The sequence below is a fragment of the Leptidea sinapis genome, chromosome 34 (assembly GCF_905404315.1).
Source record: "Leptidea sinapis chromosome 34, ilLepSina1.1, whole genome shotgun sequence".
Classification (NCBI taxonomy): Eukaryota; Metazoa; Arthropoda; class Insecta; order Lepidoptera; family Pieridae; genus Leptidea; species Leptidea sinapis.
Window position 1 is genome coordinate 6,590,153 of NC_066298.1, and position 22,944 is coordinate 6,613,096.

Sequence of the window (22,944 nt, forward strand, 5' to 3'; positions counted from 1 at the left end):
ATATATTGCTACTTCGTAAAGAGTTGAGCTAATGAGAATAAATAACAAGAAAATCATTGCTCCATCCTCCTATTTCATAAAAAAAGGTCTGCTACAATTTTTTGCTAGATTTCATTCAAATATAACTATGCTGACAGTATTTATAAGTACTTTAAACCAAAACAAGATGTCGAGGCTCCCGTTACCGAGGACCGACGTAGCCAGCTGGCCACTGCCCGTCTTGGCACCGCGCCAAGCCCGCTCGGTTACTTCCGACATCCACACAATAACTTGAAGATTAACTGTTGCCAACCTACAAGTTGCTTTGTAGTTCTTTGTGCCGCCATATTTGCCGATAACTTACAATAAAGAGGTCTGCAACGGAGATCTTATTTTACATGGAGGTTACTTCCTCCTCACGTCGTATTTCTCATTACTGAGCGTCATGATTTCTCTGAGGATTCAATTCTTTATATCATAGTTCGCCATCTGTGTTTGTCTTTGGTTTCGTGCAGTGCGTCATGATGTCCGGTATCGAGAGATGTGCTGATTTTACCAGAACATCTTATAGGGCTATGACCTCTGGGGCGGTGTCCGTCTACCCCATCCCAGTTACCATCAGTCGTTCGAGGTTGTATGGAGGTTACAAAGTCTATAATATATTTTAGAGTTTTTTCACATGCATTTCAATTTGTTAGTTTGACTACAGCTTAATTCAGAGAGTCTTTTTAATACACTTAAAAATATATAGTAAACAGGACAGATTAAAAATATTGATACTTTTTCTTATAGACAATTATTGTATTTTCTTTGTTTAAAGCGAGTGTTACACATTTAAATAAAACACTTTTTAAAAGGATTACAACGCGTGTAATTGTAACTTTGTTTTGACATTACATTATTGCGAAAAAATTACATTTTACTGTTATTTAAGTTAACCCGACGTTTCAAGACCTTTCTAGAACCCGTTTTAATCTAATTTCCCCTCCCTGAATCTAATTTTAAAAACACAATACGCGTTTTAATCCTTTAAAAAGTGTTTTATTTAAAATACAATAATTGTATTAGTAATCTAGAACAAACTATAATTTCATTAAGTTTTATCGTATTTTATAATTTTTGAAACTATATCGTTTTGAACACTATTATTAATGATAAGGGATAATATCCCTTCCATTTAGCCGCTGTTGAGATGTTTTCTATAAACAAAAATAAAGATTCATTAAAAAAAAACTCTGCTGTAACTCTTACCTCTCAATTACGGAATATCTAAGATATCTGGGCAAACGAGACTTCTTATGTCTCAAGGGGACGAACGCAATTGTAATGCATTACCATCAGCTGAACGTATAGCTCGTCCCGTCCCTTGTTGCCAAAAAAAATCCAAATGATCAGAAAACCTAGGAGAAACAGAAACAATATTGTATAAATTGTATTTTTAAGAGCACTGAGAAAAAAGAAAGATAAAAAAAAATTGATTTATCTTTCATAATAATGCATAGATTACTGAAATATCAACATAAATGTATCGTATTAAAGGTAGACCACACGTCGACAGGTCCCCAATTAACAGTGTGGAGAGGGCCAGCTGATCGATGCAGTTAATTAACTCCGCAGACAGCGCTGCTGTGAAAGTGATTAGTCCTATACCAGCTCTGCCGATCTGCTTGAGTGTCTGCCCAACTTATTTGGCGTATTACCTTGCACAATATGAAGGTAATTCAAATCAAATTAAATTACTTTATTCATTTTGGTCACAGAAATGACACTTATATAAAGGCAAAAGTAATATATTTTAGACCACTTTCGAAAAGGTTGAGCTTAATGAGAAGAAGTGACAAGAAACGCATTGCCATTCTTTTAAATCAGCATTGACAGACAGCTTCATCATTTTATTGATTATTTTAATCTTTGTAAAGTGATGCAACAATTAGGTTCATCTTAAATAAATAAGGGTTATTATGCGACATAGACGGACCATCATGTCCCTCGACATTTTTTGAGGGAAGTCTCATTTGCCCAGTAATTTCACTAGCTACGGCGCCCTTCAGACCGAAACACAGTACCCATAGTAGAAATAGGCGCCGTTATGGATTTCACCCATAATATAGACGGCATCTTGTGCAAAGGATCCTCCCACTGGTAAAATGTGGTGCGTATAACAGTTATCATAGATGTAAATCATTTATAAATAAAATTATTTTATGTTATAAGGGACTTTACATTATTGAGTAATAAAATACATCATGCGAATTCATATGAAATATGATAATTTTCAAATGCATGTATGTTATTCAAGTACCCGCAGTGTGGTTTAAAAGGCTTCATAAATCCTGAATTTAATTCTTCACTTCCATGTGTTTCTCCTGGGTAACCTAGCAGGTTTCTAAAACTACATCTTACATAATCTATTTATATATATAAAAATGAATTGCTGTTCGTTAGTCTCGCTAAAACTCGAGAACGGCTGGACCGATTTGGCAAATTTAGGTCTTGAACTATTTGTGGAAGTCCAGAGAAGGTTTTAAAGGTGAATAAATAGGAATTTAGGATGCTGCTAAATTAAATAAAAACAACAAATTTGTTTTTCCTTTGATGTGTCCATACATAATTTCTATGAGAGAATTTATTGACGCACGGTTTGACAGTTCTGCTGTGAAACAATTTCATTACGACAGCAGGGTGCATATTTTACGAAGTAATTTTTGATATATTATTGACAAATTCATATAAAAACATTATTTTATTTATTATATACAGAACAACGTCTGTCGGGTCAGCTAGTCTAACATAAAAAATACAAAACCTACGAATGTCACTTAAAATTAAACACTTGAAATTCAAATAGATGTGGGACTTAGTTAGATACTTATGCAAAAGTCGCTCTTATTTCCATATATTAGTAAGTTGTACAAAATGATCCCAGAAAATGTACAAAACAAATGTGTTACGAAATTTAAAAGAATTGTTAAAAAACGTTTTTATGGGAAAGGTTACTATAGCATAAACTATTTTCTTAATGACACCACGGACTGGGAATAAAGCAAACACCCTCAGGCTCTTTAATTATAAATGTTTATTGTACTATATCACATTGTAATCCATATTATATATTAAAAAAAAATCCCGCTGAGTTTCTTGCGCCCATTCTTCCCAGGTCTGAGGCAGTCTCTTTTGAATGGGTGGTAGTTTTTGACGTTCAATAAGTAATTTTAAATCCTATTTTGAATATAAATATTTGAATTTGAATTGTCTGTGGTTATAACTTATAAGGGTATGCGGACGATAAGCCCCGCAGTTTCAACTTACCATAGCCGAAATTACCATCAAAATTGGATACGTTATGGATAATGCCTGGTTAATACACGGGACTAGGGATATCACCCACTTAAGCAGCACGCCGTGCGGTGACCGGAAACGACTCAACTCCACGCGATAAAAGACTCCTTTATGTCTCTCATTACAGCAGGAGATTACACAAACATTGGACCCTTACTTTATCTCTAAAAACATTAATAAAAATTAAATTCCTGTTTTGCCACACGTGCTCTAATGTATTTTTATATAAATACCTGTTCTTTTACGAATATAAATCTATAACATATCTTCCATAGTTTATAACAATATAATAAACGACTTAAAATACTTCAAGGGATAGTTCTGTCATAAATCAAAACATGTTTTAATTAAAAGATATATAGGTAGGGTATCATCTAGTGTTTCATATTTGAATCGGCTATAAAATTCCACCGTCGCACGACACGCCACAAGTTAGGATATCATCCCCACCATCTGGATGTGTGGCGGTCCTCCACAGTGCGGTTTTCAAGGAGCTTTCTTCCTCGTACTACGATGCTGTGGAATGAGCTTCCTTGTGCGGTGTTTCCGGGACGATACGACATGGGTACCTTTCAAAAAAGCGCGTAAACCTTCCTTAAAGGCCGGCAACGCTCTTGTGATTCCTCTGGTGTTGCAAGAGAATGTGGGCGGCGGTGATCACTTAACTCCAGGTGAGCCGTACGCTTTTTTGTCCTCCTGTTCCATAAAAAAAAACTTTTGATTATTTTATTAAATTTCTATTGTTTTATTGGAAAGGTTGAACTTGGTCATTTAAGAATGGAATATCATTCATATGACCACGACTGGCCCCATCCGATCAACTCAACTTTTCAGTACATTTTCAATTGTTTTGGCTTGAATCTCTTCAATGGAAACTTCGATTTAACGTTTTAATGCTTCAATTGTGTCTGGATGGTTTGCGTAATATTTATCGTTAATGATTCACCACAGAAAATAATACAAATAGCTCAAATCACAGCTCCGAGCTCATTTAGTTTTTTCATATTTCCCAATTTTGTTCGAGCATTTATTGTCCCATTATGCAAATGTCAAACATTAAACTAACTTCCTGTCAAAAAATAAATGTTATTCTACCTTTCAAAGTCAAAGTAATCGGTACTTCAAATTTAAAACACTAGAATGCCCACCCTTTATAGTATAATTACGAATGTCATTACGTAGATCCCCGCGTGTTGATGATTTTTGAAGGTATTTTTTTGTATTTTTATTTTTGAATTATGTTGTACATTTGTTCAACTTCACCATCGCATAAAACGCCACAAATTTAAAGATCATCCTCACCATTGAGATGTGTGGCCTTCCTTTACCTCGCGACTTTTAATTGATTTCTATATTTTATGGCTGATATGACTCAGATACGTCCAGCCGCTCCATTGGCCGTCAACTATTCTGTGTCGTCGTGGTTCTTAAAGGCAGTATTAGCGGCGGTGATCACTAACCACATCAAGTGACTCATCAACCAGCCACCATTCACAAAATTTATGACCTTGCCTACTCAGCTAAAGGTCCCGGGTTCGAATCCCGGTAGGTGCAATCATTTATATGATGAATATGGATGTTTGTTTCCGAGTCATGGATATTTCTATGTATTTTAAGTATATCGTATTAAATATATCGTTGTCTTCCATTTTATTATTAAGGATCGTGTACACTTTGCATGTCTCGCAATGAATTTGAAATCACTACTCGAATTAAAAAAATACGCATACGCGCAAGGAATAGTAGATATTGTAGTGTATCTCGCTTACTCTCAATGCCTATCAAATTTATTTATCTCTGTCACATTATTATTGCTATTTTAGTGACGCATCAATTGTTCATCTTCTATTTACGCTATCACCGCTACCATATTTATGTTCTCCTGGTATCTATGTAGTAATACTTCGTGCGAATGACGTTAGAATATATTAAGCTGTACTCGTGATATACATATATGAGATAATCTCTTCTGCAACTATGATTGCCTGGTACCAAAACATTGCATAAAATTGTGTTACGAAGTTTCGATCAGGTCCCGTGTCATGGCGCGAGTTTAACATTTTATACCCATCCCATGAAAAGTGCTCAACGTCGTTAAAGAAGATTTCACCTCAAAAACCAGTGATTTTGATTGACTCAATGATTGGGGAAGGTCAAAAATCTTCAGCAATATCCCCGTATCCCCGTCTTCATTCGATGGCGAAAACATATTCATTAAATCTACTGCATTTTTCTTTAAACTAGTTTTATATAATCCAATTGTAGTGATAAAGGCGAACCTTAGTACTCAATCGGCGATCATTCAATTAAGTTATTAGGAGGTTCTTATTATCTACTCGGTACCGCTGCCAATATATAAGTTTATCATTCTCAATCTAATCTTTGCATTTTTTGTATCAATGCTTACCTTATCATAACCTCTATCATATTATATAAAGTTCTCTTTAATTTCGTAAATGAAATTTTTCATTATTGGAATCTTTTGTATATGTGCAATTTGTTTCGCTTATATCATTAGAAGTATAATAGACTTACAGCCATTTTTTTTATGAAAAAAAAATGGGTAAAAAATGTTAAACTCGCGTCATAACACGTGTCCTGATCGAAAATTCGTAACACAATTTTATACAATATTTTGGTACCAGGCAATCATAGTTGAAGAAGAGATTATCTCATATATGTATATCACGAGTATACTTTAATATATTCTTACGTCATTCGCACGAAGTATTAAAAAAAAATAAGGGCCGAGACAATCAAGACGTTCATCTGATGGTAATTTATACGCCTTGCCTTACAATGCAGTGCCGCTTAAGATTTTTTGAAAACCCAAAACTGAAACAATAGATCCACTCCCCTTACTTAGATAATTGGTACCACAACGGCGCCTATTTCTGCCGTGAAGCAGTACTGTATAAGCGTTACTGTGTTTCGGTCTGAAGGGCACCGTTGAAATTACTGGGCAAATGAGACTTATCATCCCAAGGTACAATTATAGTGCCGCTCAGTATTATTGGGTTTTGGGGCAGGGCGCATCAATTACCATCAGCATTACGTCCTGCTCGTCTCGTCTAAAAAATCTCCGTTAAAGATGTTCTTCTCTGTTTGTTTGTCTATGCGTTAATAAAAATACTAGTTACAATAGTAAGTCTATGATTAGAACAGTCGTATTTTCTGCATTAAATATGTATTTTTCCTCGTGTCTAGTAAAGCCTCTATATAAATTGACTAAAGGAGAGTAAACTGCAATCCATTGTGTAGTTAAGAAATTTTAAAATTATTCATTTTACAATCCACTACTACACCGGAAAGGTTGAACTGAAGTGGAAACAAATTGCCACTGTTTGAAACCGCGACACTGCTCCGAGGAATAGTACCTGAGAGCAATGAGGCCATGGTGAGCCTTTTACGGTCAAAGATTTAAATTCAAATTCAAATTCAAATATTTTTATTCAAAATAGGATGTGACATCACTTATTGAAAGTCAAAAACTACCACCCATTCCAAAATGAATGCCTCAGACCTGAGAAGAATGGACCCTTGTGGTACCCCCATACTGAGAAGAGTCCCAGGAGATCTCTTGCCATTCACGTCGACCCTCTGAATTCTATTGTTTAGATATGAAGTCAGAAGATCGAGCGCAGTTCCTTTTATGCCATAGTGGTATAGCTTCCTGACCAGCGTTGAATGTTGAACACAATCAAAAGCCTTAGATAAATCACAGAAGATGCCAAGTGCATTCTGCGATTCCTCCCAGGCATCAAAAATATTCTTGATTAGCTCAACACCTGCATCCGTTGTTGAACGTCCCCAAAACGATGAGAAAAGCGAACCCAAAGAAAAGACTAAAGATTATTTCGTAGAGCTGTTTGAACTAAGTCTTCACAAGTCTTCACTTCACAAGTTTAAAATATAAACAGGGGTTTTCAAATAAACTGATATTTTAAGTAACTTTCCAACAGCCGCAAGTATATAACTTAAAGAATGACCCTGGCGTCATGAATCTCAGAAAATATACCTCCAGGTAACCCAGCCCGACAGCCCGTGACCTCTCGCGTTCCGTGCGAGCGTTCTTCGTTTCTGTTTCAATAGCTTTTAGATACATTCACTCAAATCAACCTAATTATGAGAAATCTATTGCTACACATCTATTGGCATATCATAGCTCCGGTATCTTTCTAAGGCCACCTACGACCAGCGGCTGAAACACTTTAAAATGTTGTCACTCAACAATCGCCGCATAATACTGGATCTAACATTCCTCAAAAAGCTGTTATCAGGACAGACAGCGTGCAGTGAATTGCTGGATAAAGTAAATTTCAAAATCCCGCACAGATAACCACGAAATCCGATTACTAACATACTTGTGGGACCAGTAAGTAGGACAAACGCCCTTAAACATTCTCCATTATCAAGGATGTGTTCTGAGCACAATCGATTTTCCGCGTCCATAAAAAATTTTGATATTTTTCATGACACAGTGATAAGTCTGAAAAAAAAAACTTACCTCACATTTCTGTTTGTAAATAATAATAATATGTTAGTTGATATTCATACAAACTATTACTTCGTTATATTGTATCTATTATTGTTAGTAATTTGCTTAAAATCCTTGTTAAATTTGTAGGTCGAACTGTATTATGTATTTAAATTAATGTCTTGCAATGACAGTGGTGTATGCACCAGTAACTGGCATTCATACCAGATTATAAACCTATAAGACCATAATTATTTTTAATGTTTTGTATGTAATGCTGTTGGTGTGTCAATAAATAAATAAATAAAAAAAAAACACGTATTGACAGAACGCTGTGTGAGCGCCAAAATCACGCCGATCTAAGGCATACCGCACGATCAGAGTTTCCCGGAACGGAAAGGGTTAAGGACTATTAAAGTAATCAAACACTCATAAATACGCATCTAGTGTTTTTAAGTGTTTATGCATGCAAGTAAGAATTTATACTTCTTTCGCATAGTAAAAAAATAACTGCAAAACTTTTATGTCAAAATGATAAAGAATCACATTTGACACACAAATCCCTACTTTGATTAAAGTGGTAGTTGTATGATTTGAGTGAATGTATCAGAAAGCTATTGAAATAAGGCAATGCAATTTAAAACATCTTATAAACAAAATAAAAAAAAATAAAGGTCACTTAACAAAACCCATAAATAAAGGAATAAAACACAATAGAGTAACCTGGTGAGGGAGTAGGGTGCCATACGGCACACTCGGTTTTGGTGTATCTGAAAAATCTAGAGCCCTGGGACACTGTCCATTTGGGTAAGCTATTATGACACCAATGACCTATCCTAACGGCCGTTCCCAATATACTATCTACAGATAGATATAAATTACTACCTTCTACTGTCAGTAATTAGTTGTAAATAATCTGAAGCTGTCCCAATATACCCGATAAGTCATTCTTATCGCCTTATATTGGGACGCGTGAATTGCAGTTTCCATACAAACTTCTATGGCTGGTAAGCTATACGTCGTCCCATTGACAGACAGCGTGTACAGATAAGGTGGGTTACCGTCGATAAGTTTATTGGGACAAAAAATTCAACGCTAGTTACGGTTTTTATCTCAAGTAAGAGATAGACTGAATATTGGGAACGGCTGTAAGTCATCGAAGACTAGACAGCACTGAGAATAGAATATAGATGTAAATATAATAATTTATGTTTTCAAGCGGCGGTGGTCTGGAGAAACTTCACACATAGTACAAGATTCAATTCAAACAATTTGTTATTTTTTTTAAGTCATAACCCGTGAAGTGATTCTGGCGTTAATTACACAAATGAAATTTGGACTCTAAGTGAAAGAGCGCTCTGACGGAACGCGAGAGGTCGCGGGTTCGAGTCCCACATAGTTGATAAATTTTGTTTACAAATTTAATTTCTGTAAGATTCATTCCCATATTTTTTTATGAAAAACGAGTGTACGAGTATTGTGATGAGAAGTTATTAATGCGGCCCAAGTTTAAGTACCTTGTCAGTTAATTAACATGCTTGCCGACACATCTTCATAATCTCTGTCTCGCTTGCTGTTAGAGAACCGATAAATATAAACAATAAAAATAAACAGGCCAGGAATATTAGTTTAGTGTGCGTGACAAGCTACGTCTTACACTCGCGATTTTTATATGACACTTTGTGTTAGTGTGCGTGAATTGCTCAAAATCGAGGTTAGTTCTAAACTCATTTTTTCTCGACGCTTTCACAGCTGTCATAGTCTATCTAGACGTATAAATCATCTGAGTTAAAATATTCCGTTTAGTTAACAAAAACACAATACAGATTATATCTGTTGCAGTAAGTACTTACTTAGTGGAATTGTCAATAAGATTACCAGGCGCGTGTTACGTGATTGTTGTGAGCTAGGCTACCGTGCTGGGTCTCACTACCGCTATCGTTGGACGCACGCCAGCGGCCAGCGACTGTTTATGATACATTTTTAATGAGGCTACCACAGATAACACATTTTTGTCCAGACCGTAGTGTTTTGTGGTTGCTATACAATGTTAACTGCCTTTCTATGGCACAATTAACCTATTTTATATCTATTTGATAGTATATTTACAGTGAAATAAAATTTATAGCTAATCTTGAAATGTCAAATGTATAATCTGTTAAGATTGCAGCATAAACGATGTAATATCTGTGTACGGGACAAGCGGTGAGGAAACGACTTCTACACTTAAAGAGATCTTGTTGATGTCTTACCTAACAAATCACAGCTGGAGTTGGGCTTAGATTAACTCGATCAGAGGCGCACCATCAATCATATTATTGGTGGAGTTCACATGCCGTGAAGAGATCTGCATCACGACGATTTCATTGGATTAGATTTAATACAGTGGCTTTTGATAATTTCATAAAAACAGCTTTTTTTAGGACAGACCTACATCTGCCGGTTTAAATAGTAGATATATTATATAAAAAAACCCTTTTTTAAATAATAAAATAAATAAAACGATTATTTTAAGATGACTATGATCCATTGTTAGTAAACCTATAATCTTATTGTGTTAGTAAATATATATGCGAAGTAACATAATTATTTTTATTACATGACCAACATACGGACAGCCCCGCTGTCGACTATCGCCTTTAGATAACTGTTTCTGCTGCCTCGTATTCGGCGTGGTAGAGAATCCCACATTCCTTACTAGAATCTGCCGCCGAATTCCACCTTTGCCCGACACGCCACAAGTAAGTATATCATCCCCATCATCTAGATGTGTGGTGGTCCTCCACAGTGCGGTTTTCAAGGAGCTTTCTTAAACGTACTACAAAGCTGTGAAATGAGCTCCCTTGTGCAGTGTTTCCGGGACGATACGACATGGGTACCTTAAAAAAAAGCGCGTACACCCTCCTTAAAGGCCGGCAACGCTCCTGTGATTCCTCTGGTGTTGCAAGAGAATGTGGGCGGCGATCACTTAACATCAACATTTTTGCGTAGTTGTGTTATGAAAAACAAAATATATATTTTATAAAGCGAAAATCGCGGACTGCTATGACGACGAATACAGAACATTCTCCTTAATTTGATACCCAGTGTGATGTGCCTGTTATAACGCCGGAACTCACACCATTCAAAGCGAAATACAACAGTAGACGTGCACTGCTGTGTTGCGGCAGAAATAGGTGCCATGATAGAGTTCTACTGCAACTTGAAATAGGATCGAAAATTGAATGCTGTCAAGACTGAAACTACGCAGTCGTGTAGCCCGTGAGACAAGTGGACGTAAATTGTATGTTTATGAGAACGTAACTCATAAATAAAACAAGAATAGTGTTGAGCATCGAGTGGAGTGTCGGCCATTAAGATAAGTACGAGAGAAGACGGCAACGCGGCCCGACCCCACTGGGACTCTCTCAACGATGTGTCCTATTACTTATAAAAGTGGTTGCTTTGATATGAAGCTAAGATCCTCCTAAGATAACAAGCCTAGCGTACGTGATGTATTTAGTTACTGTATATCATGTTTGATGTAACAAGAGTATCTTTTTTCAACTAGGGTTAATAATTTACCATCCCTTTTTTAATGAAAATAAGGTACGAGACGATCAGGATGTTGAGCTGATGGTAAACGCCCTGACCATAACAATGCAGTGCCGATCAGGAGTCTTGAAAGACCCAAGAATTCTGAGCGGCACTACAACTACTGCGACATAAGATGTTAAGTCTCATTTGCCCAGTAATTTCACTAGCTATGGCGTCCTTCAGACTGAATGCTTACACATTACTACTTCACGGCAGAAATAGGCGCCGTTGTGGTACCCATCCTCTAGCCGGCATCCTATGCAAAGCCTCCCACTGGTAATTTATCTTTTTTGAATTATCTGTTTGAAAAAGGGCTTATCAGCTAGACATTTAATACTTTGACTACTTATAACTTTGCAAATCTTATATTTTATACTTATTTTATGTATATATCTAACTAATAGGTATGCACAGCGTGTCAGGTATCATTAATTGCAAGATAACGATATTTGAATAAAATTGGTAGGGTGAATTTTAGCTATAAACATTTCTATAACATCGGCTATCTACTGGCAGATATAAATCAATTTTGACAGAATTAAGGACAACGTAATCAATTTTATAATAATAATATTTGTGAAGTATTTCTTCGCAATAATTATTTAACGCTTACGATTAACTGGATTCTATAAAAAAAGGATTATGTAGTTTTAGGAAACCACGGTAAAAGTGAAACTTTTTTTCAGAAAGAAAGAAAGAAAGAAAATATATTTATTGACAAAAATGGATACATAAAAATACAAAATTAGCAGCGCTTTCCGCACTAGGCATGCCTGTATCGCGGAAAACAATCACATTATAGCCATTTAACTAAAAATAGCGTGGAGCACTGGCACAAATGAGTAATAGTCTATACACTACACGGGCAGCTGCTGCAAACTATAGGCGCCGCCTGAACGTCACGCGACATGCATCACACAGACGAAAAAGTTTGAGACGAAGTAATAAAAGTTTCACTTTAAGGCGCGGACAGACTAGGATTGTAAACGCTACAACAAATAGTGCAATATGTGCGTTGATCATGTGGCTAAGCTGCAAATGGGCATTTATTTTACTGGTTTTCTTTTATTTATTCAAAATAAACATATTAATTTGAATAATAGTTCGGTTTAAGTTTTAGAAAAATACTAATTCTATTAAATTCTTTAAAAAAAAAATGTTGCTATCGCTAAAAATTCAGAGATTTTTAACTTCAAAATTTATTTTTGGGAAGCAACTTCCAAATTTTTATTGGATATTTTAAATTATATATAAATATTTTATTCGGTTCAAATTTTTCTGCAAGTCCTTCTTTTTGTAATGAATTTTTTGCGTCGGAATACTTTCATTGCTTTGTGTTGTAATCGACTATATAAGAAAACAAGTTTTGTGGATATTGAGGTATGACCGCGCCTTAACAACAAACATACAGCGTGCATCTAGCTGGATAGTATGTTGCTGCTAATTGTTATGTTGTCCTATAGCCTTGTAAATATTCTTGCAAAATTTGAATTAAATCTATTCAGTATTTGCGTTTTGCCTGGATTAGCCAGGAGTGCTTTGCCAACACCAGAGTTTGAAAATGAAGATAAGCATATTGAAATGCAATTTCAGAATCTAATGACGTCATCAAATCTTCATTTAGAATAATCAGAAATTGGCGATAATTCAAAATGGCTGCTTCTCAGAAATATTCAAATGATTTGAGTCCTCTTTAGTGTTAATTCCGCCAATATTCGTCTTTCGTGTAACACGTGTTTCGCCTCTACACGGGGCATCCTCAGGACATGTTGAGTCGCCAAAATCTGGCATGAGACTGTTTTCGAATTGTTTAAAGACTAATATTGGCGGAATTAACACTAAAGAGGACTCAAAACATTTGGATAATTATGGATTTATGCAAAGTAACGCCTACTTCAATAAATTTGCATCATCTAACGCTGAAATCTGTAGGTTTCAGGTTTTTCTTTTCTTCGTTGGCCTAACATGTGTGTTATATCGTAAACAGTAGGTAAAAGGTTTTATCGTGATGGTAAGCTAAGATGCGGAATAAAATCGCTTGAGTTAGTTTGAACAAAGTTCAAAGAGCTCCCCTACCTGTTGCGTCACGTTTGTCAAGCAATTTACGACCGGTGTGAGATAGGACATTTGAGTTTTGGATAACTATAATACTTACCTTTTCACCAAATTATTAATAATACTAGGAAAGACATAAACTTGTTATGCCTACTACTAGCTGACTAGTGTAGTTACTATATCCTTTATTGGGTCAAGTAGGTGTATGTTTTTTTCAATAGGATCTAAGGAAATTAACAAAATATGTCTGTTACAAAATTTATGAGAATTGCTTAAAATTTCTGTATGTCTTTCGCCGCTAGGACTTAAATATATTAATAAAAGGAACGCTATTTTATCTCAAACTTGTTGGTGTTTCTTAATTAAACTCTTCGACAGTTACCTTTACGGCTCCTGTCAAAACAGGCCCTCTAACGGGATCCTGAAAAGACAACGAAATATAAATAAAATAAATAGATAATAAATTTTAATCAAACATAAATTCAACAAAGAAAAGAAGTGCCTTCATATTTCTAATTGAACTTGTAAATATTGGGCTTACTACATAAAACATATTCTATTACGATCAAACTGTACCGTAACAATTGGAGTTTGTTGAGAAAAGGGCAAATCTTTCGGAATGGCACCGGATCGCGTCGATATATACAGATAATGAATAGTCGTTTATCTCGCTTGCCAAAATCTTTGATGTTTTTCAGGGTACTTACTCTGTTATGTCATAGTTTGGCTTCAATGATCTTCGTAAACTATATGATCGAGAAATCCCTACTAATATTATAAATGAGAAAGAAAGAAAAAAAGTTTATTCATGAAAACTGAGAAATATTATTTTGTATTCGTCACAAAGTGGTCCCAACTCAGCATATTTGCTGGTTTGAAAACCAGTGCTGGTTTTCGGTTGGGCCTAAATGTGAATGTAAGCTTGTTTATTTACGCCGGAGCTACAGAACCAATTTTGATGAAATTTGGTAAATCGATAGACTAGAGTTTGGGAAAGGACACATTTTATGCCGGAAAAATCAATGGTTCCCGCGGGATTTGTGAAAAACTGAAATTCACGTCGATGAGCTATTACTATGCCAATAGTAGGTTTAGTTTACCATAGCAATCTTCCTCGAAATAAGATTCATATAAAATATTGGGAACAGGAGCGAAAACGGGAACCGGAACTGGATTAGGACATGAGATAATCTTCAATCACAAAGTCGCTTATAATTTTTAAAATTATTTTATCTACGCGGACGAAGTCGTGGGCATCAGATAGCAATCTCTAGCAATCAATATTAAGTTTAATTAATTCGCATTTCGTAAAGAATTGGATGGAATGTGAGCTTAAACTTTCTCTGTCATCCTAAAGTTTACAATTGACTTGTGAGTGAATTATTATGTTATAGGTATATACTCGTCCTATCATTTGGCCAAAGCCATTTAACTGCCTCATGGAAAAGTACCAGAGAGGCGGACATAATACACAATTTATGTCTAGAGGTCTCAAGTCATAAGTGATGACATGCATTTTTGTTCGACTTTTTTCATCAATCTTGGATAGTAGCAACAAACTAAACACCTTTTTAAAATAAATTGTTCCTTAAGCAATTTTTGAGTTTTGAGATTTTTTTAAATAATCATCTACGTGTTATTTCGAATCGAAATGTCATCTGCTACAAATTTTTATGAGACTGCTGAAAAAAGATTTTTAGCCTTCTAATGTTCTTTTACAAGCCTAACTATGTTAATTTAAACAAATTAAATAAAAAAATACCACCTAAACAATAATTAAATTCTCCTGATTCTCACTTCCTTCTATGATTTTCTTATTCAAAAATTAAAAGTGTCATTTACCTGAGAACACACAATTACAACAATTACAATTTTCATTAAACTTCAATGTTTGTGTGTTTGTTTGGCTCTCTCTTGCAAATCTCGCAACTGAATTTTAATCGGTTATTCTCAGCTGATTGAGCCAAAGTTTTTCATAAATTTTTCAAATTTTATGGATTGACTTCCAGAAATCAACTCAACATTATGGAAGGAGGAAATTTTTATCGTTCTATAATTCGGACGGGTTTGATTAGTAGACTACAAAAAAAGAATGTATAAAAACAAGCTTTTATCCAATATTAAAAAATATTAAAGCTGCATACTGCATATAAAATAAAGAGAAAAAAGAATACAAGCTAAGTAAATTTCTGTTGCGATAGGATTGAATTTTTTTTAAATTGTTTTCCAATTTCCTTTAATTTTATTGACCGACTCATTGACTATCCTCATGAGATGGCTCTTTCCAAGATTCTCAATACATTTACTACAAAACCATAAGAATATTGTAAAAAAAAAATATATGCCTTATCTCTATCATCTCAAGACTTGTCCCACAATAATCATGGCATTTCATCCGTGCGCTCAGTGAAGTACTTATTGTGAGTGCCTTCACTCTGCGATACTGAATGTCGTCGCTATTTTTCACTTATCAAGTTCTCTTAAAACGGATTCAATTGCTTGTACTTTCATTATATTGTCTCGTATTAACACGATAATCACACAACATATTAAAACTTTTGTCATGTCGTCTGCTATTGTTATTTATTTACTAATGAAAAAATAATTCTAACAAAATGCTTACTAAGTTTAATTACCCAACTTGCTTCATATTAAATGCGTGTGTTGAGCTGATTGAAAGTATACTTCAGGCTTTGAAGGAATCACAGAATGCTCATGCAATATTCTGTGACTTATCCTTGGCTCTTGAAAGGAAACTAAGACACTAGTGCCTTAAAATAATAGGTCATAGGTCTTAAAAAGCTGACTTCGATATTTTAATTTCACCTTTAAATAACAGAACTCGGAAAGCAGATTTAAATGGCAGAAGATCTCCTAAACGTTCTCTCGGCATGGGGGTATCTCAAGGGTCTGTCATTGGACCGATCCTCTTTCTAATTTATATCAATAATATGCTTTATTTTGTAGAAATATATGATTGTTAGATAACTATTCATTTTTATCACTAAACGTAGACTAACTCACTCGTCAAAATTAAACTATATGCCTGTGGAATGCTTGTTAAAGTGGAAAAAATGTGGCAGACAGAAATTTTATAACTTGATTTTCTGGTAGCATTTTAAAACATTTCATAAAAAACTGTTATTGTTGTCTAGTGTGTATTATCTAAAAATTTCCTTAACATATATTATACATAAATTAAAGTATTCATTTCATTCGAGTTAATTCTGACGGTTGAGAGTAATGTTTATTTTGTATAAACTGTTGCATAGCTATTATTTTCCACATTGTTAGCCGTTGCAATTATTGCATCACGACTAATTAGCTATGTTATTTAATTATTACAGCAAGTATTTACCGTTTTAGTTTTCTAGCCAGTTGCAAGGCCAATTGAACTCCATGAAACTGGGTATCATTAAAAGAAGAAGAGAGTACATACTCCGTTCCTATTCCTCATATCACCTCCTTTGGATTATATTGTTTAAATTGCCATTGTCTCTAACAAACTGAGACCATGGCTTGCCCCGGAATAGTGTAGGAGATCCACATTTGGGACAGATTACGAATTAAGAATTACACTCACATTGGTTACACATTTATCCTTTTCGACCTGACATATTCGCAATTATTTAGGAAGAATCATTCAAAAGGTATAGATTGTATAACTGAATTAACTAATTAAGGATTTTTAAAAGAAAACTATAAATTACCAATGAAAAGGACATATGATCTAACGGGGAACTGCCCTTTGAAATATCAGCGTCTTATTGAACAAAATGGCCGTTCCACTAGCATTCGTCAGCCTCGACATTTCATACGTACGAGACAGTCCCGTCTCCTATAATACGAGTTTAACCGCCATATTTATCTATTTAGTATAGATAAATATATTAAGTAATAAAGATTGTGAGGTTGTGTGAGGTAATCTCCGGATCCACTCAACCGATTTTGAAAATTCTACTACCATTAGAAAACCAAATTATTTGTGAGTTTCATAGGATATATTAACCCGAAAAATGAAAAGAGTTTTTCAGGGTAGTCGGATTTAAGTAAACAAACGATGAGAGATATAATAATTGTTTTGTATTGGAAAGCCGACTAAAATAGACACACTGGGACTTACTCCTAGTTAAAAATAAATTTATTGCCTTACAATTTTTGGATGTTTATTATCACTCCACTGAGTTTACTTTTGTGGGATTATAGAGGAATATTGCGCCAGATACGAAGAGTTTCCCATGTATCAACGAGACGATCAGCTCCGCAGGTATGTGAAGAACGTTCTCGTTCACTTCCACACTTGTTGATGGCTGATAGATATTCCGAGAGCATGGCTGACTTCCGCGCCGCGACCTGACTCGAATATTCATTACCCGACTGACTTTCTCTTCTTGATGTTCATTATTGATACGATTCTTATGCTCTATTTAAGGGAATAAATTATAATAATAATAAAAAAGCCATTAAAAACAATTAACATTTAAAAAACCAATAATCTTAAGCTATAAAGCATAAACTATATCATGTCTCTTAGTTCGGCGAGCCGATTGGCAAAGGCCTCCTCCAACGATTTCCACTCTTTTCTGTTTTGGGCAATTCTTCTCCAGTTAGGTCCTGCTGTCAATTTTATTTCATCTTCCCACCTTGGGTGCTGTCTTCCTCGTTTTCTTTTGCCATCTCTTGGGTACCATTCTATAAGTCTCTTGCTCTATTTCGCCACGTTATCTCCCATGATATGCCCTGCCCATTTCCATTTTTGTTGGTCGATTCAGTATGTCGGTAAGTTTTGTAGTTTTCCTTAGGTCTGTGTTTCTTATCATATCCTGCAGTTTATATCCAGCCATACTCGTCTCCACGTTCAAAATATACGCAAAATTTCCAAATATACGTTTAATTTTCCAATTATACGCAAAATTTAATAATATGCGCAAATCTTCAAAATACACGCAAAATTTTCAAAATAAATATATTTTTACAGCAATTAATTTTATGAGGAAAACTAGCGAGATGGTAAGTGATACGGCCGAACCAATACAATGAACTGTCGCTTTGAGCTACAGTGCCCTTCGAACCGAATATGAAATTGTATAAAAAATAAGAATGTTGAATGATGCAGCACGCATTTGCGAATATTATAATATAATAATATCCGACGTAAAAGGCGGGCAACGCAAGAAGAGTACGAGTGGCGATGATTTCTTAGCACCAGCTGAATCTTACGCTCGTATGTCGTCCTAATCCAATTACGTATCGTAAAATCAAAACAATTTCTAACGATACCGTCTCGAAACAACTACCAAAGGCTAACTCGACTTAGCCGAGTAGTAGGCATTATAAGTTTGTATTTGTTCCTAGAGTTAATATTATGGTTATGACAGTTCCTAGCAAATTCACTTACATGCCTATGTACATACATAAAATTATCAAAAATATATTGAGAAGCAACAGTTATAACACTGTATATTCATATTACATATTATACTTTTACATTTTTCTTGTCACAATTCATCAGGTGCCAAATTCATCTCCAATTTAAAACACAATATCATTTATCGTCTCGCTTTTCGTTGTTCTCATCTTTCGCGTTGAAAAAAGGCCTTAATTATATTTCACTCGACGCCTACGAGAGTCTGGTAATTATATTCAGAAAGAATCGCTCAAAGTGTTTCGTTAGAAGCCAATTGGCGAGAAAATTTGCGACGAAATATTTTGGATAGAGTTAAAAGGAAAAGAGTAAAATTTGAGAAATAAGTGAAGTATTAGCGTGTGCCAGGGTTTTATTCAACTTTAATTAACAAATAAAAAATAATATTAAATATAAGTATTCATACTCTGTCAACTTTCTAGTGCTATAATGAGTAGTCTATTAATAAATCTTTATATATATAATTCTATATTGAACTAACTCCTAAATGGTTGGACCGATTTTGATGATTTTTTTAGAGTGTTCCAGTGAATTTGAGATTGGTTTAGAATCTCAATACAGTCGACAATAATTCTTTTACGTATGTTAGTAATGACAACGTCTGTCGGGTCCGCTAGTATATATATACAGGATGTCCCAAAATTATGGGACATGAAGGGAAAGTACCTTAAATATCGAAGATACGCTATTTTGCTGAAAGAAGAGTTTATGTTATTTTTAAAAGTTAGTAATTCTGCATTCAAAGATTTTCTAAAAATTACTCGCCTCGTCTGGGAATCGAACCGACTTAAATGTAAAAAAAAACACCCCTACTTTTATGATGCCAATCGAAACAATGGCCAAAAACTAATAACTCTTTTTAAGTAACATAGTATTCCCGTGTGAGTGATACAAATGAGGTTCTTGCCCCTTCTAAGAAGAATAAAAGCTCAACTTTCTGTTTGTTTGTTCCAGTTTGATACGACTTTAAAAAAGAGACTACTGTAGTAGATTTACTTTGATTATATAATAGAAAAAAACAATACTGAATTCCATCGTAAACATTAGTTACTTTTAATTTAAGAAAATTAAGATATATTTGTGAAGTAAGAGAGGAGCTGTAATTTGGAAGCACTATATCAAAGGGAGGTTCGTCCTGCTCACTAATTGGTTACACTCAATGACTCTCATCCACTCAATCCAACTCCATTTCTTTTGTCTCGATTTTACAACATTCGGTGTCATTAAAATTTTATTTAACAATTCATTAAGGCTTTTGTTATTTGTTACGTAGTTTTTTGTTTTTATAACTGAATGCTAATTGGCCTTCATAATTAATCAGTTATGTTTTAAAGATTTTTGTTGTTTTCCATTAATATTCGGAAAGATTAAATTTTTCTTTTCGAAGTACTACTAAATGATATTCAAGTTGATCCCTATCGCCAATTCTAGCCTGGACTATAAAACACTACACATTTTAGTAATCCAATTTAAGTACTGTCCAATTCTGCTTGTACTGCGTTTAAATGCAAAGTTCGATATCCTTCTATCTTCTATTTTCTATCTCTACTATCTATACTTATTTATTTATATCTATATATATATATATTAGCTTTTACCCGCGACTTCGTCCGCGTTGAATAGTTACTTTGGGCATTTATTTTTTATTTTTGAGGATATTTTCAAATAATACATATACAAACTACTCTTTCCGTTGCTGACAGCTTCATATTATACAGCGCATATCCCTTGTCATTCTAGACAGTCTCTTTAATAGTATTTCCCTGTGAACTTTGATCTCCTATTCCATCCCCATCTACTTCAAAGTTTCAAAAATGTTTATAAATTATTTCTTATTAAATGCTTAAATACAAAGTTTCATTGTTTTATCTTCGATAATGACGACTTTCCATACAAACTGCGATCCCATATTCCAACCCTTCCATTTATTTTTTTGCAATAAAAGGACCCTATGTATTTTTCAAACTCTAGTCTATCTCTGTACTCAATTTTATCAAATTCGGTTCGCTTACGGCGTGAAAGCGTAACAAACAAACTTACATTCACATTTATAATATAAGAAATATTAGTAGCTTCATAAGATACATAATAGCTTTAAGGGTAAATGTATACACTTCTATAATAAAGTCCCAGTCACTGTTCAGGGATTATCTATAAATAAATTTAAATGTTTTATAAAAAAATAGCTCTGTCGTAGATCCTATTACTCCACTGCTGAATATCTAAATGATCGGACAGCCTGGGCCTAGATTGTGATTATTTTATAGCGATAGAAATGATTATACAATATTGTATATTTTTATTGAAAAGAGCGCAAAAAAAGAATGCTGGGAGAGTTTCTTGCGCCGCTTCTTCTCTCTCAGAGCGCCATTTGTTTCCGAAGCGGTAGTAGTATATAGTAGATATTAGAAATGATATCAAAAAGAATTCTAAAGGAATCAATTTGGAGAAAATAAAGGCCTTTTATGCCTTTTACTAGGAATTTCCAGGTCGTATGAGAATCTCGATGGTAGCAGATAATATTCAAGAAATAATGGGTTGCATAACTACAGGCCTGTTTGACCCCCTATTTTGTATAAAAGTTAACGTGCTTGGTACCACGCGGATTTGAAATTATACAGCTGATTTCTTTGTGCTGTCTTCTTACTAGTACTGGTTGCACTCTCTCTAACTTTACCCGCACGATCGTGTCGGCTCACTCATTTAAAAAATATCCATAAATGCGCATGCAGCAGTCTCAACTACAAAAACAATTAAAAGCATAGACGAACAATAATATTAGCGTTTAGACTTTAGACAAACAACACATCGTGGCACATAGCTGGAATTAAAGATGGCCGTTGGGGCAGTAAGGTCCTCGAATGGCGACCACGTACCGGAAGACGCAGTGTTGGTAAGATGAACTGATGATCTAGTCAAGATAGCCGGAATACGTTGGATGAAGGCAGCTCAGGACCGATCCGGCCTTCTCCGACCGGTCGTGGAGATGTTTGGGAGAGGCCTTTGTTTAGCAGTGGACGTCTTTCGGCTGATGATGATAGACAATTAAAGAGTGCGAAAGACGAGAACATCTCTAGCGGAGATACTGCAAGATAGAAATGAAAGCGAATGTATCGATACTGTAACCAATTTTGATGTACAATTCGTAGATAAGTCAGCCACGCTTGACTTTAGCTCCTTAATATTTTGAATATTAAACCACAAACTAACGCAGACATTGAAAAATCGAAATTGGTCACGCTTTATCGGACTGTCGGGTCTTGAAATGTCGGGAAAGAAATAGCTGGACCTCCAAGCGCAAATGAAATGGTTTTTCATTAATATCAAACTTAAAATATTAAGTTTAGAACTAAATTATAATTTATGCAATGACCGTAACATAAGAACTATACTGTTGAAACTTGGTAAGTAGATGTATTCTAGATAGTAGTAGATGTAAAAAAAAAAATTTGGGTTTCCCTATACTAACTTGAACTAAAACTCAAAAATTAGTCTTCATTAAACCCAAACGTGTATCTATGGAGAGGTCTTCAAAAATGATCGAGGATTCTAATATCATTTTTTTCTAAACTGAATAGTTTCCGCGAGAGGCGCTTCCAAAGTGGTAAAATGTGTATCGACCCCCCCCCCCCCATAATTTTTTAAATAAGACAATGATAAAACTAACAAAAATATATGATGTAGGTACATTATCATGCAAACTTCCACCGAAAATTGGTTTGAACGAGATCTTGTAAGAAGTTTTTTTAATACGTATAAATGATGAGAGCTCATTTGCACTATATGATTTTTTGCCTTTTACATTTAAATAATTTAATATCATTTTCCTTTGTATATAACTTATATATTTTGTTTCTTGCTGCTGCTGATCCCTTCATAGTGCAAGTCGGACTCGCACTTGGCCGCTTTTATATCTTTTGTATTAAATTATATACATACATATTTACTGCAAAATTTGAAAATACATCATACATTGATGGTATTATAACCAAGATCATAAGTATAATTAAAAAAATTACATAACATATAAGAAGAAATTAAGCGGCTTAAAAATAAGTACTTACTGTTAATGCTGTTTTTATATCATAAAATG

The 22,944-nt window shown here is 34.7% G+C and overlaps 1 protein-coding gene across 2 annotated transcripts in view; it reads left to right on the forward strand.

The window, feature by feature from the left end:
• The window catches only part of LOC126974904 (uncharacterized), a 225,559-nt gene that overhangs the window by 113,987 nt on the left and 88,628 nt on the right, over nucleotides 1-22,944 (forward strand). The gene's annotated exons all lie outside the window — the stretch shown is intronic.